The 18388-nt window shown below is 36.4% G+C and overlaps 1 protein-coding gene across 1 annotated transcript in view; it reads right to left on the reverse strand.

The window, feature by feature from the left end:
* htr4 (5-hydroxytryptamine receptor 4) overlaps window positions 1-18388 on the reverse strand; it is a 151630-nt gene that overhangs the window by 106745 nt on the left and 26497 nt on the right. The gene's annotated exons all lie outside the window — the stretch shown is intronic.

The following is an 18388-nucleotide window of genomic DNA, read 5'->3' on the forward strand; positions in this document are numbered from 1 at the left end:
TTTATAACAGCTTTTAGTCTCTGAGGCATGGACTTGATGAGGGACAAACAGTATTTGGTGCCTACTCTCTTTGATAGCAGTTGCCAGATCAGCTTTGCAGGTTGGAGCCTTCTTGTGGAACATTTTTTTCAATCTCCACCACAGGTTTTCTATTGGGTTGAGATCTGGACTATTTGCAGGCCATGACATCGACTGAATGTGTCTTTCTTCAAGGAATGCCTTCACTGTTTTTGCCCTATGGCACGATTCATTGTCATCTTGGAAAATTATTTCATCATCTCCAAACATCTGTTCAATTGAAGGGATGAGAAAACTGTCCAAAATGTCAATGTAAACTTGTGCATTGATAGAAGAATTAACCACAGTCATCTCCCCAGTGCCTTTGCCTGACATGCAGCCCCATATCATCAAGGACTGTGGAAATTTGGTTGTTTTCTTCAGGCAGGCCTCTTCATAAATCTCACTGGAACGGCACCAAACAAAAGTTCCAGCATCATCACCTTGTCCAATGCAGATTCTTGACTCATCACTGAAGACAACTTTCATCCAGTCATCCACAGTCCATGATTGCCTCTCCTTAGCCCATCGGAATCTTGTTCTTTTATGGTTAGGTGTCAATGCTGGTTTTTATTTAGCTTTCCTGTATTGAAATCCCACCTCCTTTAGGCGATTTCTTACGGTTCGGTCACATACATTGACTCCAGCTTCCTCCCATTTATGCTTCATCTGTTTAGTTGTACTTTTTTGGTTTTCAAGACAAATGACCTTTAGTTGTTTGTCTTGACGCTTTAATGTCTTTCTTGGTCTACCAGTACGCTTGGCTTTAACAACCATTCCATGCTGTTTGTGTTTGGACCATATCTTGGATACAGCTGACTGTGAACAGCCCACATCTTTAGCAACCATGCGTGAAGGGTTACCTTCTTCAAGAAGTTTCACAATCCTCTCTTTTGTTTCAAGGGACATTTCTCTTGTTGGAGTCATGGTTCTCGCCACTCCACTTCGTCCAGCAGCCCTCCAAGGTGTCATGACTGCAGGTGTTTTGAACTGCACACTAACGGGCACATCTAATCTGGGGCAGGTGTCCATTTAGGGAAAGGAAATAGACTGGGTGTGTCCTTTTTTCTACCTCCAATTTGAGTGATTCCATACTTTTTTCCTCAGAATTGAGTGATTCCATATTTATTTCCCTGTGTTTGGTCAATAAAAGTATCATTCACTGACTTCCACAATGTTTTCTCTTCATTTCTTTGAGTGTTCCTGAAAGCCAACAAGTTGCACTTTGGAATGACCTTAATATTGTATCATGTTTTTGATCCGAGTTTGTTTTACAGCATGAAATGTCTGAATGACTGCTCATCCAACACTGGTGATTCCATACTTTTTGCCAGGGGTTGTAACTGAAGGTCAGGTATGGGAATAGTGAGTGGTAAAAGAAACTCAGAATAGGATGGTATGCCAGGAGCATAATAGTTTCTTTCTGCTGTGTCAGATCATTTTCTGATAACTATACGGTTGGATAGAAATGTGAAATATGCCACTCTTACTGGCAGCAACACATCTATCACTGTAGTGCATCAACATATAGCTTGAGAACAAGAGTCAGGTAGTAACTTCACAACCTGCTTAGAAAAAGCAATGGCAGTTTTTTTTATGCTCTCCAATTTATGGGTCAGTGCTTAAATTTTTGTAATTTTTGTAAGCCATGTTTCCACTAAAGTCCCAAAACATAAAATCAAGACTGTATCTTAGTTACAGTAAAGTATATTTATGTTTTGAAAAAATTATTAGAGGGGAGACATTTTGTATTTTCCAGGCACTAGTGCCATTTTATAGCGCAATCAAGAACCCACCCTCCCAACCCTTTTAAAGGAAACGGTAAAAAAAAAGTGTCTTCACTTACTGAACAAATTTCTATCTGTCGCAATAATGTGCCTGATGCCAAACAGTCCATTTGTAAAGGAATGTCCTCGAGAATAAATCACATTAAGAAAATCATAAAGGTTTACCTGTTGTTGAAATTATGCAGATCTACAGTGGCAGAAAATGAATACCAAACTCAATAGAGAGAAACAGAACTTATTTTTAATTGGGTAAGAAAAGTTCATATACGGAGTTTCATACTCATAAAAGCATTTTACTATATCCCCCTATTGCCATATTAAAACATTGCCAGAATAAAGACATTCCTATCAAAACAGCCTACAAATTAACTTTATTATTTTCGTTTTTTTAAAGATTTGTTGTCACTGGTGGCCTTTATTCATGAGTAGTTCAACAGAGACAAGGGCAGAGAGAGAAGGGCGGACATGCAGTAAATGGCCCCAAGGCTGGGAATCAAACCTGGGACTGCAGCCTTTGCATAATGTGCATGTGCTCTGCCACTGAAGCACCTGGTGCCCCTTAGTTTTCCTTCCTTAATTCTCAACAAGTCCTTGGTGAAATTACAGAATAGGACGGTATGCCATCCTATTCTGGATGGCATACCATTTATTTTTGTTATTTTCATTTGTTTAAAGTTATACATTTTATTATTCAATACATTTATTTTATAAAATATAATTTTCTTAAGCTGAACCCTATTTTGTACAAGTCATATAACAATTCCCTTCAATTCCAAACATATAAAATACAGGTGAAGGTACCCAACATACCCAACAATGATGCAGAAACAAGAAATCTGATCATGAGACTGGGATTTTCCACAAGCCTGAACTCTCCTTGGACCCATCTTCAGGTCATGCCAGTCCTACTGAGTATGTTTTATAAAAGACGCGACAGGGGAGGTGAGGCAAGCTCGACGCATGACAGAGCTAATGGGAGAGGCTGCTCAGAGGGTTTGCTGGAGCCTGTCAGCTCTGATCCAATCACACAAAGTTAGAGGAAGTAGAGTTCAGAAAAAAATATAGGATATTTGAGGAAATAGATGAGTGACAGATAATGAGGTAAACGGGAAAATGAAAAGGAATGCCGAGTTTGAATGTCTTGGAATTTGCATTCACCAACAACTTTATGGATAATGTATGTCCAAAAAACTGATATGAAGACCCGTTAGTTATATATTTGGGTTCCCATTTTATTGCTGAAGCTAGTGTTGCATTGCATTTTTGGCTAGTTTTGATGCCAACAGAATCCACTGTAACAATTTAAAGCAGAGGATTGATGAAACGCTTATTGAACACATTGTTAGAAACTCACAACTAGACAGAAATATTTTGCAAAGACGCTGTCAAAAGTGCTCTCTTAAAAAAAAAAAAAACCTGACACTATCTCTGGAAAATTGATGAGCTAACTTCCAGTTTGTAATGGTAAAGAGCCTTTGATAGCATGAGTTTGTGTTAACCTGTAAGTGTGTTTACCTTGCACACTGTTTTCCCTACGGCAATTGAGAATCAAGCTGGCAGACAGCATCGCATACAATATTAAACGTTCAGCCAGCAGCTGCTCCTCTGAGTCTGAATAAAGTCATGCCAGGATGTTCCTAGATTGATGTAATATTCCTATCCAGAGACTACGTTAATCCCACTCTACATTTTCTGCTGGAGAAAAGGATCCAAGTGCCAGCTTTACATCTGATTTTTGTTGTTTTGTTTATCGGCCCTTTATTAACTCTAAAGAGGTAGGTATATTGTTTTTTTTACATAATACAATACCAGAGTGACTTACTATGTACCTCATTTAACTTGAACTAAACACACACTAGCCTTGTTTTTTTTTTTTTTTTTTTCTGTACAAAATAAATACTTAATTTTCTCTGAGGTACAAGTTGATAAAACTTTAAGAGGTAAAATGTTAAAAAGTTTAAAAAGGTTTAAGGTAACATAAAAACAAATAACTGTAATATTTGTTTCCACCTACTTGATATTTAAGTGGAAAGGAAGATATTACAGTTTGAGGAGGAAATCCGAGTCATCCCTGTCTTCTAAATAGTACAATGTTATCCTTAAGGGGAATTCTGATGTGGATCAGCTTGCTATACTTTTATTAGTGGAGATATGAAGCTCCTCCACGAAGGACTGGGTCTGCTCTCATGTTCTACTCCCAGCATACCCATAAGACCTCCAAAAGGCAGCATTTAGGAAGCATCCCAAACCACCTCAACAGACTCCTTTCAAAGTGCAATTCAGAAGTGCTATTACCAAGCAGGAAGAAGAGCACCTTATCACTAAGGTTCAGCCCAACCAGCCTACAGAGGAAACCCATTTAAGTAGCTTGTATACAGAATCATGATCTTCTAAACACACGATTAATGTATCATGACCAAAGGGTAGAGCTGGAAAATAAATGAAGCAGTAAATCAAGAGCTTTATATATAACAGGAATCAGCAACCACTGTGGACCACTCTGCTAGTTTTATATGGGCACATAAAAATCAAGAGCCTTGCTTTTCTAGTCACCTTCTTCACTTTCACAGGATGGATAGGTTCTCCTACTATTGCAAATAATAAATATGCCTAGTTTTCCAAACCAGACACCTTTCACTGTAAGATCATTTCTGAAGATCATGATTATGAGCACAACAAATGGCGTCAGTGACAAAGACAAGTCCAGGTGAAGTGCAGACAAAAGACATCAGCTCAGCATTGTGCCAGACATGGCTCTTGTTTCGGTGATACCCTAAAAGTAAACCATCAATTTAAAAACTAACAATTCACCCAGAAAGTTTGATGGTGGAAATGGTTGCAAGGCCATTTGGAAACAACAACAAAAAACATCTGAACTTAAAAGTTAACCTAAATGATCTAATTAAGAGAACAACAAAGATGCAGATCTGGTTCACTGTTCCATGACCTACAAAGAATGACCCGCTCCTCCTTAATTGAAGTTAAACAATTGATTGGAGCCTTCTCTTTAACACCCTGATGTAGATTTCCCAAAGAACACGGAGAGATGTGATCCGCTGCCATTCTCCAGGTAACACTGAAGAGGCTTGTCAACAATATTCAGCAACTTCAGCATCTCAGGTCAACAACTACTTGAGAGGTAATCTCTGCAAACACTACAACTTTACCATCAGTAACCTGTCTGCAGTGTATTTCTGCTTGTATATTCTGGAAACAAGTTTGAGAGGTGCTAGATTATGGAATACCTTTCCGCAGCAATGTCTCAGTAAAACACAAAATAATCTAGTCCTTACGATCCCATCCCTTGTCAAATCAGCTTACACTCTTTATAATTTATAACTTCCTTAGAAGCTATAAATATAAATTAATAGTTTTGTCACCACAATTGCAGGATTATATAGCATATTTGACAAAGTGGCAGAGGACAGAGAGAAATGTTGAACTTGCTGAATGAAAATCAAACAATTGTTGCAGAAAAACAACTAAAAAGGAACAAGAAAATTACCAAAGGACAGAAGCTGTGAGCACAAATAGCAAAGTTACTGAAAACTCCAGAGAACCTCAGACTGACTGACTGGAGTATTGTGTGGGTGGAGAGTTCATCTCTGTTTGTCAAACTCCAGCTTGGAATGAGTTCAGGTCTCCTGAGGTTCAGCCAAAGGTTTCTAGTGAAGATGGGGGTAATTATCAAAACTACGCTCCTGTGCACAGCAAACACTGACTGACCTCAATACAGAGGCCTCATCAAGGAATTAAAGCAAGCAGTTATGCACTCTCCTGTACACAGCATATGGCTGCAATATCCTAACACTCTGCACTGCCATTTACAACAGGTCAGTGTAAACATGTTTTGCACAAGCTGCTAATTTAAGATATACTTTCACTTTTTCCAGACCAGTTTCATCATCAGTCAATATTTAGACAACTTTTACACCCTAAAAGATATTTTGTAAGAACATAGTGCATGACTCATACATAGCATTCATAAGACCCCACGCCGCTGGTGTCCGCAAAGTTTCAAAAATATTTTGCTAGTGTATTAAAATAAAAGCAAAAAGCAAATGCCACAAAAAAGCATCTAATAGGAAATGTGTTGTTTCCTATTAGGAATGTGTTTAATTCTGGTAGATTTCAAATTTTGAATTTTTTTAATAATAAACAATGTATTGTTCATAGGGCTTGTAGTCTTTATAATAAAATGGCAGAGAAAATACATCATCCTCTGGTTGTTTGAAATACAGATATATAGATTTTTTTGTAAAGTATAATACTCTGTACAATTATTTTCTTAATTAAACTTATGCACAATTTTGTATTTGAATATTCAAATATATTGATTTTGTCTATGTATCTACATTCTGAAAAATCATATCACATCAGTAAATACTGGATAAAAATACCATGATCATAACGGTAATAATTTAAATGGTAATAACTCTAATAACCTAATCATAATGCAATGTTGTGGCTATTGTTGATTTTTAATTTTAAATCAACAATTGTTGTGATGATAAATATTGATGATTTGATCATCACTTTTACTTCACAACACCAAAGAGCTACAGAACTTTTTTTCTAGCTGGTGGAAAGTACTAAATTATTTTTTTCAAAGCTTATCATGACTTCAATAGTCTCCTGGGGAAAACTATTAGAGAAGAGCTGAGAAGTGTACAAATTATATTTTCCAGAGAAAGATACCATCCAATCACATTAGAAAACATTAACCAGTGACGGGAACAGTTCTTTGTCAAGCAGAAGCTTTCAGACTAAATTTCAGTCAGTTAGGAGACAAACTCAGAAGTACAATCCAGTTCTAACACAAGCAGAGATCAACAACGCATAGAAATATAAAGCAATATTTTATCAATTATGTCAACAAATGTCAGATATAACAAACATTTTTCAGTTTAACACATCATCACATGGTAATTTCAAACAACATAACTTGAGAATTACAAAGTATTTCAAATAGAATCTCCCAAGCTTACAAAATCACATTATAAAAATTAAAGCATCAATTACAATTAAAATACTGTATGTCATGCATTTTCTTATCTCTATTAGTATTTTATAATTTTACAATCTGCATTCTTGTTCCTTAAGATCTTCTCTTGTTCTGAACAACTTTAATGCAGTGAATCTCTGATTTACCTTCAATAGGAAGATGGAAGTAAGAAGTCATAGTACATGCTCAATGCTTCACAAAAATAAAGATCTGAAGGTCAATCTTCTGCCTCTTACAGCCAGAAGCAACCTAATTAACAGGAGAGTGAAGTACTTGGTCTCATCTTAACAGCACAATGCCAATTATATGTTAATTGTCAATCTTTTTATTTTCCAATTATGAATTAAGTAGTTGAAGACAGCTGATTAACCAGCTGAAATTTAAATTAGACTGAACGTTTAATTTCAGCAACTAAAATTAAAAGAAGACTTTAAATGTATTCCCCACAAAAACAACCATTAGTGCTGAATGTGCCATCCTGTTGACAGAATGGCTACAAAATAACATCTGGTCTGCAGACCAGGTAGTCCAATACATGCGGGAAGCTGCAGTATATCGCGCAGGATGGATCCGATCAAGTGGGACAATCCCAATGCAGCAGATTTTTGCAGAGTTCCCACGTTTGTTGGACACACCAGGCATGGTGAGGTTATAAGATCAGTTAAACACTCAACTTCAATACCATGTATAAATGTACAATCAGACTCAAAATATCAAACCACCCAGAACATGAAAGGTTGAATTCAATAGATCATTTCACTTTTACATTTGATTTGTATTTTTTGTCTTTTCTGATCGTTAGATTTTGTTTTATATCCAGTCTTGTGGAAAACTGACAGAGAACCGGAACACCTTGGTCTCATCAAAGATCATTCGCATGGGGAAGAAGGAGAGGAGCAGTCTTCTGCCTGAGACTGATTTGCTCCACAACGTATTGAAGCTCAAAACGGACATTTTCTGAACTATTTTTTCTCCTGTGGCTCTTTTTAGATTGTGTAGCATTTTAATCTGAGTTTTTCTTTGACAAACAGAGTGATGTTGCACTGCAGCTGCTGCCAAACTCCTCCCTGTCCCGTACAGAGTTGGGCGAAAGGTGGCCAGACCCAGCAACCTGGAAGTCCGGTAAGCCTTCATTGACATCCAGCCAGTAAGTCTATCTTCATGTCAGAATGAGTTCTTTGCTGTTTAAATGTAATTGAAACCAGAAGTTTAAAACAAATATGCTGTTTTTCCTCACTGTTCTTCTGGTCATTAATCTGGAATTTACCAAGTCCTAACTGATGTGAAATGAGAATTGTAATGTCATGAGACAGTGTTGACCAAAAATACATGTCTTTTTATGTAGCATATGTAAACTTCAAACGCAAGGGTCTTTTGATGATGTATCAAACAAGAATCATATAAGAATTAATCAAAAATTATTAGTGGGGAATGTTCCTCCTTACCTTTAATCCTTGTATGTCAAAATGGGGTCCAACTGACCCCACACACGTAAAACCTGTATCATTTTCTATAAACCTCTACGTTTGCCTCAGTCCCCGCACACACAAGGGTTAAAATAACTAAAGGCTTGCTTTCTGCTTTTTCCACACACCAGATTGGGACAAACATGGTGGAATATCTTGGAAATACAGCAACATAGCACCCACGTGTTCTCATGCTTGGGGACAGGTGTTGCTGTTCCCAAGCATTTGTCATCATAAATGGAACTGCTTTGGAATATCCAACTCTTTTGGGGACTGTTGATGGCCATTTCAAAGCTTTCTTTGTTTTTGATGTGAGTTATCCGAAGTCGTGTATCCAGATTTGGGATTTTCTCCAAACTGTGATATATGAAATCCCAGGAAACAAGTCACCCCCGATAAAATTAATGAGGGCCCAATTAGATGCCATGGAAGAATAAATGCAGTTCTTCAATAACCCTTAAATAACTTTTAAATGTTCTGACTTAAAAATCTTTTTTGTTACTATGTCACTATTTTTTTTACATTTCTGTCAAACTGTTTTGATGAAAATATTTCTATATGTATATACCAATAAAGTTAAAAAACCGGTGTGGTTTTAATCAATTGTTTAATGTTGTAACTTTTACATGTCTGTGTTAAAAATGTCATGTATGTTGGAATATATAGCATTTGCAAATAAAAGTTCTTTTGAGCTGTTTTTAGTACAATTTTTATAGTGAATTTTAAAGTAAAAAAGAAAAAAAAAAAGATTTGTAATGGGTTATAAATTTCAACTCAATATTGAGTAATTTTAACTTTGAGCAGTGGTCAATTTAACCCAAGCTTTGGGTTGTAAGTATAACCCAATATGCTGGGTTAAACCGTCAACCCAACCCACTTGAGTTAAAACAACCTAGCGTTGGGTCAGTCCATATTTGACCCAGCGTTGGGTTACGTATTGTGTTATTTTTAACCCAGCAGATTTTACTGTGTGTGTGTGTGTATATATATATATATATATATATATATATATATATATATATATATATATATATATATATATTTCTAATTAAATTCACCAATTTTTTTTTCCTGTAGGTAAATTGAGTGTTTGAAACTTTTTATGCTTTGTTTCATCATATTTTTTTCAATTGTTTCTTTATAAATATTTAGCGCGACAGGTGTGGTGGAAAGGAATTGGCTGCAACAATTTGAAAAATGTATGTATCAGTTGTAGAAACTTTGCATTTCTTTTGAATGTAATTTGTAAAAAAATAAATAAATTTCTTTGTACTGTTAAGGAAGACTTCTATGAATTAATTAATTTTGGAAAAGTCTGGCTCTCTCTCTTCCTTGGATCCCAGGTCCTCCCGGCGAGCCACGTGTAGTCACTCAGAAGAAAACAGCAATGCGTGTTGACGTCACAGAATTGCAGTTTAATCCAATAGAAGACAACGCATAAAATTACAACAGAAACTGCAGAACAACAGAGACATACATTCATTTACCTGACATAAATGGAAAGAAGAAGAAGGAAAGAAAGAAAAGCAAAGACGTCTTTGGAGAATTGCTAGAGCAAATCTAATTTGTTACTTCTGTGTAGAAAGTTTTATAGTGAAGGCATATTCTTATCTTTAATTTATTCAAATAAGGCGTATCTTTGCTCATCCAATCCAGGAGCTGTCTCTGACCCTCTCTCAAGCCATGAACCCCTACTGTTTTATGGCTCTTTACAGATGAGTGTGAAAAGCTAGAACTTCCACTGTATTGTTTTCCCACACAGACAAAAGGCAGCCAGAATACGTTACTGATTTTAAAACCACAATTAGGCCATTTGAATCAAGACATGTTAAGTTTTAAAACTAGCTTATTTCAAATTTATTTTCTTAACACTACCCTTCCATTTTTTTAAACTTATGGGGCCAAAATTCAACCTGTGAAGATTAACAGTTGCCGATCCACCACCACCTTCTATTCATCAAAACACTTTTCTTTTGATGTCAGTGTGAGTTTCATTTCTGATTCACTGCTTTTCATCATCTGTGTTGCAACCAGCAGACCTAACCAGGTTCTTTGAAATTTTGGAACATCTGCAGTGACTTCTGTATTTCTATTTCCTGGAAGTCAAGCTGCATGACGGAAACATGGCACAGCTCAGTACTTTCATGCACAGTGGGCAGCATTCTGCATTAATGAGATGAGTCAAATGACATTTATGGAAATGCTCCCCTTCTTAATTGTCTCCACAAATGCTCATGCATTTTTAAATGTCGGCAATGAAAACCTAATCCCCACCACAAGTAAGAAAGAGTAAACATTTTCTATTTGGCTACATAATTACCAGTGTCACATAAAACTTAAAATTAAAGTGGAGACTAACTTTAAAGGTAGTTGGTCACAAGGGAGTTAATTAAAAAAAAAACTACCAAAAAAGAGGAGAAAAGTGGATTCACAATCTACGGCTAAAAGCAGGTACCCCACTTTCTAACAGGTAACAATCACATCGTGTAAATTGTATTTTCAGATATTTTATTGGACATTTTCTTAGAAGGACAAGCATCGATATGAAAGGTAAGATATATTATTTTTACTCCCTAGCGTGGTAGCCCCCAGAGTGCTAATGTTGTTAGCAGCTAGCTCAGTGCCGATTCCCAGACAAAATATGTTTATTCAGTGGGACTTTCATGCTAAAAAAAAAAAAAAAAAAAAAGCTAAATAAATTAAATATAACCTACTCAGCCAGACAGTCGCAGTGAGCTGTGACTATTCCCCCACATGGTTCGTGTCTGAGCACGAACAGACACGAACATAAAGGTTTCTGTAGATCGCTGCGAATGGTTGACCTACATTGGACCCGAATCCAGCGTCCCACATCGACTCAATATCAATGTACAACTCCAGCATTTATTTGTGTTTACAGAAGCTAAATAAATTATTTACCAAGAGGTCCAAGCACATAAAAATAACATGGGTTAGTTTGTTGTTAGCAATAGCATTGTTATCATAGACTAATTACTTAAAATAGCACAATTCATTACTCACCTGGCAGAAACAAGTCGACAACCATTTAATGCTTATTTTTATCCTAAGTGCTTGACCCAAACAGACTTTTGAAAACTTTCATCTGCCTCAGCGTATGAGGTCTACTCTGCAGCTCCACATCAACCAGAATGAATATCCTTAGCAGACAGTAAAAGGGGTTCTCCACAATTCCAACTTTTACAACATGTTTTTGTGAAAGAAGGAACCTACCCAGACTATGTTTAAATACTAAATATAAAAATCAATATTCAAATTATTTAAATCTTAAGGTAAATATGCTTGTAACAAGTAGCAATGCAAATGACCAAACCATTTGCATTTTATACATAGTCTGCTTTGCTTTTTGTTTTGTAAACCATCTGGGATCCTACCCCTATTTCTAACTAGATCAATTATCATCTGACTCCAATGCTCTGAAGGCCAAAACCAGAGCAAACTCTCATCGCCAATCCTTTTCCCTGTCGCAGTTTTCCTGGAGGCAGTTGTAATTACCCATTGGACATCTGGGCAGAGTTTCTGTCAAAGTAAAGGGACACCTATAACTCTGTTTGTCTGCATTTGACAGCTGTAATTAAATTTGTCTGACTGTTGGGGAGGCACAGTTCAGCTGTCAACTGTGTGGACTTGTAGCCTGGGTAATATTTCACAGTGACACAGTGTGAACAGACATGGCCAGCACAAAGCTACCTTACGCCGCCATTCTGGCAGAGAGGATGCTGTTCTCCTGAATACACTTCCACACCTTCTGATGAATTTTCCAATTTAATTTAAATGCTAATTTAAGTTTGATGGCAGTCTTGGGGCTCCTCTCTTTGAATAAGCAGATGGATGCGCCTCCTCTGGTTGCTGCGTTGTATTTAGCTCAAGTAAGCCTCTTTTCATTCTGTTGATTCCTTCAGCACCTCTTCTTCACATGGAGGCCTCAGCAGTAGGAGTGTTACGCCCAATTTGCTAAACGGATAATAACGAGCGTCCTGTGGTCTCTAGGTACATGTTAGGACGCTGTGCAGCTCATAGTCTATTTACCCTCCACTGGTGAAATCCACTGAGTCTTTTATGCAATTTCCATTTGTATGTTGCTGTTCCACACTCATTTAGGTATCGATCACAGAATTGGAATGAGCTCCTGAATCATTTATGGCCGTATATAACGGGGAGATGGAAAAGGGGAGAAATTTAAAAAAATACCAAGTGCAGTAGAAGTTGAGGAGACAGAGCCACAGATGGTAAATATCAATGAGGAAACGGGCACTAAAAATAAAAAAGACAGGGGGGAAAAGGGCAATAGGGTTGAAATGAACACATTGGAGGTAACCAGAATTTATCTGAGTCTGTGTCTTTTCATGCTATTGATTTCTAATTTTACCAGGCATGGTATTACGCTTCAAGGACATTGATCCCTGTAAATGTCAGTATGAACTCAGTTAAAGACCGCTGACTGAGAATAAACTCTGACTTGAGGTCAGGTAGTTAAAGATTTTATTTTATTTTTTTTTACTTATGAGTAGAATTCTTCCAACACAGAATTTGTCGTCAAAATGTCATAGGAGACATTTCAATTACAGAAAGACAAAAACTTCTCACCTAAAATGTCTACTGGAGTGTTAGATATCAAAGCTTTACAGGTGAATAAAAAATATCATTGTAATGATAATTTATTTCAATAATTTAGTTGGAAAAGTGAAATTCATATTGTTTTTAATTATTACGTAAGAAGTGACATATATTGGTGTAACCGATTTGTATGTGTTCTTTGTTATAATTACACAAAATAATTTCCATTACAAAGATTGTTTTTATACTTGACAAGCTGGAAACCATTGAAATAGATACAAACTTGATTGAAAATAGATGAAATGGATGGAAACTTGATGGCACACACAAACCTGATTTACAAACTGGTTTGTGACATTAAAATGAGAAGAATGGCAGCTGTAGTAAGCCTAGCACATCTCCCTTCATGAGTATGCAAAACTCATGCAGGACATCAGAAAGTGCAAAATATTGGGCAAAGGATACTCTCCGTAAGATGAATATTTGAGTTAATATCTGACTGTAAAGCAACAAGGATTGACTTTCGTTTTGTTGTATGCTTTTGCTTTGTGTGGACCTTTGAGCAGGCAGTGCGTAATGTGCTGTCTTCATCTGAATAAACGGAGTAACCGTTCATATCAGGCCTACTGAAAAATGGTGAGGAAATTCACAAGGTGTGGACTGCAGATGGAGTCAGTGCTTCAAGAACAATTTCCCATCATGGATCCAAGACATCTGCTACAACTGTCAAATTCATTGCATTAAGATACTCCTGAAGCTAAGATAAGTTAGCTTTGTTTAAAAAAGAAAAAAAATAATAATAAAAAGCTGGACTGTTGCTCAGGGGTCCAGAGTTATTTTTTTCAGATTAAAGTAAATGTTGCATTTAATTTCAAAATTAAGGTCCCAGAGTCTGGGTGAGGAGTGGAAAGGCACAGAATCCAAGATTGAGTTCAAGCTTGTCATCATTGTCAGTGATGATTTAGTGTGCTGGTGTTGGTCCGCTGTGTTTTATTAACTCCAAGGTCAGCTGTCTATCAGGTTATTTCAGAACACTTCATGCTTTTCTCTGCTGACAACCTGGAAATGCTGATTTCATTTTCCAGCAGGACGAGGCACCTTGACAAAAGTGCAGCCACCTGGTTTAATGACTATGACTTCAGTCTTTGACTGACCAGGAAAACGTAACTCCATAGATAACCTGTGAGCATACGCAAGAGAAAGACAGTACACAAACACAAAAAAGGAGATTTTAAAGCAGCTTTGGCTGTCTTAATACCACCATTTCTGATTATTGCCACATTCATGCGAAAGAAGCCACAACCAAAGAATGAGTACACATACTATACAATACTTTTCAGTATTAGCTTTAAACCATAATCACCAATATTATCAGAAATAAACATTATGTTACTCTATGGCAGATAAACTATGAATTTAACTTTTTTGACTGAATTATTGAAACCAGTGAAATTTGTTATGATACTCTAATTAGATGTACCTGTTTTAGTATAAAACACCTGTTCATGTCCATTTTTCTTCAGATATAAAAATGCAAGAAAATAATTTTGTGTATCTTAATCTTGCTTTGTACCATGATTCTTGACAACATTTAGAAGATTTTTCATTATCTGCTTCATTAAATGCTGGGGACCTAAAAACACCCGAGGGCAGAAATTTACGTCAGCTGGTATTTGGCTCAGATATTGGCTTGAACTGAATGTCAGAACACTCGATAACAGATGTTATTGCCTGTTGGCACATGCACTCTGAGCAGACATCAAAAATCTGACCTTTCCTACAAACTGACTCTCTGGCTGTCCATCTTACTGTCTGTCTATTGATCTTTGCTGTGTAAGTCCACAGGACCTTTCTAAGTGCCATGCAGGAGGATAACTCAGAGACCTAAACAGAGGAGGCCATAAAAAGCTGCTCCACTGTCCAAAGTGCACAAGGAGAGAGTGACTCACAACCATATAAACTTTGTCACTGAGGATTGTAAAATCTATAACCAGAGAACCTCTCATACACACTGAAAAAAACAACACCTTTAAAGCATCAGTAATATAAATGCCACGGTCAGTTAGATGCGGTGTAAAAGCAAAGCTGAACTTTAATAGGCACCATAAAGAGAAGAGTAGAAGAAGAACACAGCAGATGGAAGACAAATGTTAGGGAATGTGATGATGATTTTACAGAACACTTCTGTAGGTTGGGGTTATGTAATAAGTCATCGCCTCCTGTGTGTCCTTGAAAATAACAATAAAAAAATTACAGAGTTCCTTTTTCCCTTAAGATAAAGACAAGAATTTCTTCATATCAGGGATGGTAGCAGGCAGACAGGAGGCACTGTAAATAAAACACTGCTCATAAAATGATGAAAAGACATAATTTGTCCACTCAGTAACATTACCTGAAATCTAACACAATATTACTCTTCTAAACCATTAATACTTTTTGGAAAGTCCTTGAAGTGACTCAACTTTAAGATGAAAAAATGTAAATATCTCAATCAATTTCATTAATGGATGTCCGTGTCCAATCTTAGGTACTGAACCTGATGGTCAAATGGCTGGCTGGCTGTCTGTCTGTCTGCTCATCAGACAGACAGACAGACGGACGGACGAACAAACAGATACATAAACAAATAGTCAGATGGTCGGTTGATTGTAATGTAGAAGGATGAAAATATATCCTATGGATGGACAGTCAGATAAATTTTTAAACCATTTTTATACTAATGAATTGCAAAAAAAAAAAAAAAAAACACAGCTGAATGCGTTTTTTTTTTTGTTTGTTTTTTTAAACAGGCATGCTAGAGTCAACCAAACTAAACCCTATTTTTCTCTTTGAAGCTTTTGAAAAACTATGGAAACTATCATAGCACTTTTAAAATGTAGCCTGGAAGCACATCAGTTTTGTTCTCAGAATTAAAAGGTGTCTCATTTTAAAATTACAACATTTTACTCAAAGAGTTATTCTAAGCAGGAAGATGAATTCTGCCCCAGAGTGACTCTGTCACCAAAGACTTGTTTGGAAACCAAAAGCCCATTAAAGACTCAACCAGAGCAGACCATTAGAAAGTGACATAAAGGCCTGTAAACACAAAGTGAATCCACAGACACAAGAGAACAGCAGGGATGGTTCAACCACAGCCAGCATGTGTTCCCAATCCCATTAGCTTCACTGGTTGTTTCTTTTGACCCGCATCAAAAGGAACTACAAGCATGTAGGTCACAGACATGCCTGCAGACAACTACAGCTCATTAGTGACCATCAAAAGTGTACCTGAATAAGTCGGCCAGAGTAAAAAAATAAAAAAAAACTCATGGCAAGAAAATTGTGCAGTCAGTTTTTGAATAGTTGTACAGTTACGCCTTTTATTTAGACAAGAATTTGTTCACCTTTTCAATTGCTACCCTTTAAGGAACATGTTTACATAGATAAATACATATAAAAGGAAACTGACATCAAAGAAATATTTAAAGATATTTGTTTGTACATTTAAATTAAATTAACAAACCAATTAGCATATTTTTGAAATAAGCAAATATAGGATGAACATTTTTAAATATCCAATGTTATCAAGGCAGTAATTTCAAACCCTTATACAAAGTAAAGTCATAAGTACGAATTTTGGGATGTTTTGTTATAAATACAATTCAGGTGATTACAGTTCTAGTTTTAATACATATATGTATGTGGATGCTCAGTTTTACAATTCCCACTAAGTCCAGACAAAACTGTATCCACAGGATAGGGAGAGGAGTGTAAACCTATTTCTAAAGCCTTGAATGTTCCCAGGACCTCAGTGACCTAAATAATTGGAATACTAATTGGAGGGTGTTTGGAACCATCAGAAATTGGCCTAGATAGCCTTGTCTAGCTAACTCTAGAAAGAATCTCTGAGAGAATGAGGAAAAAGACTCTGGGTGCTGGTTGAATAAAATATATATGTATAGCAGTTGTCTTGCATTATTATTATCAATGCCAAAATGCCATTAAGTTTTAATTTAACCATTTGAAATGTTCACTAGAATGAAAGCAAAGATCTGAGAAGGTTCTTTTATGTTATTTTTCTAATTTTGTGTTAATGCTGTTGGTCAGAGGCTAAACTGAAGTCTTTAAAGCGCAGAATCAAATAAAGCTTATTTGATTAGAATCAAATAATTAGGTCATTAGAGGGAGTTTGTAGAACTAGGCTGCACGAGGATGTAATTCAGTCACTTGACACAGGTGTGTTGGACTTGGAACACATCCAAAAGTTTCAGGGCATTGGCGGTTGAAGACAGGAGTTTGACATCTATGCTTTATGTCAACAGTGTAATAATCTTCTGATGGCTACTTGTAGAAGAAAAATGCAAGTCATGAACGAGCAAATCATCTCAAACCTGTTTCTGGAACATGACACCGAGTTCACTGTACTTTGATGTGGCAGAACAGGAGATTAGCACTATCAGACTAACAAATCTGCCACAACTGCATGACTTCATTATGTTGATATGGACCAAAATCTCTGGGGAATGTTTGCTAGACCTTGTTTCCAAGCAATAAAGAATGAAAGCAATTCTGAAAGCAAAAAATGATCCAATCCAGGAACTTGCTAGTGTAGCCAAAAGCTTGTAAGTGTAGATGAATAATTTCACATGATTTGTTAGTGACACTTCTACTTTAAAAAGTAAATTACTTTAAATGTACTGTAAGCGTAGTTTGGTTTTAAATGTGAATGGATGTTGAAACATAGGTGTGTTTATATTAGTCAATTTATCTTCTCATATTCCCACTTGTTTCCTTGTATTTAACTATCGTTTTGTCCATGAAGGGGTTTCCAAATCTTTATTGTCGTACTATAATTCTTGCATTATTATGAAGCTATTTCCTAGCACAGTGGCTCAGAAATTATCACCTAAACTTGACCTCAGTCCACCTCCAAATGTCGGAGATATAAGTCATCTATCTACAAAGCAATGACTCTCTATTTGATTATGTTCTCTATCTGCTGAGAACTGGAAACTTGGACCAATAAAAACATAAAAATGTTATGCAAATTATCTTGCCTTTGCCAGCAAGGCTTTTATAAAAAAAAAAAAAAAAAGAACAAATGGTCATTGTTGTGAATATGCTACTTGGACTTTACAACTGTGACAGCAGACACCTGGCATGTCTTTTAAAAAAGCAGTTCACTATGAGGATATTTACCTAAAACCACAAGATTATCAAATAATTCCAACTTTTTCAAGTGAATTGTGGTTTTAATGAAGATTGTTTTTACTTTAATAACCACGTTTCTTTGACTTACATCTCAATTAGTTGTAGGAAAACTCCAGTGCAATTCAAATCCAAAGTGATGTTAGAGGTCAGTGCTTAGACCTCACTTAAAAAATAGTCACAAAACACATTCAAGTTTTTGTTCTTAGGTTATGAATCAGTAATAATTTAGTCATTGGTGCTTAGCACTTGGCATGTTGCTGCTAAAACTAGATCCTGTGATGGTACTACCTAGATATTTGCAGTCATGG

Source organism: Poecilia mexicana, unplaced genomic scaffold (assembly GCF_051168715.1).
Source record: "Poecilia mexicana isolate PSO_F unplaced genomic scaffold, ASM5116871v1 scaffold_10, whole genome shotgun sequence".
Lineage (NCBI taxonomy): Eukaryota > Metazoa > Chordata > Actinopteri > Cyprinodontiformes > Poeciliidae > Poecilia > Poecilia mexicana.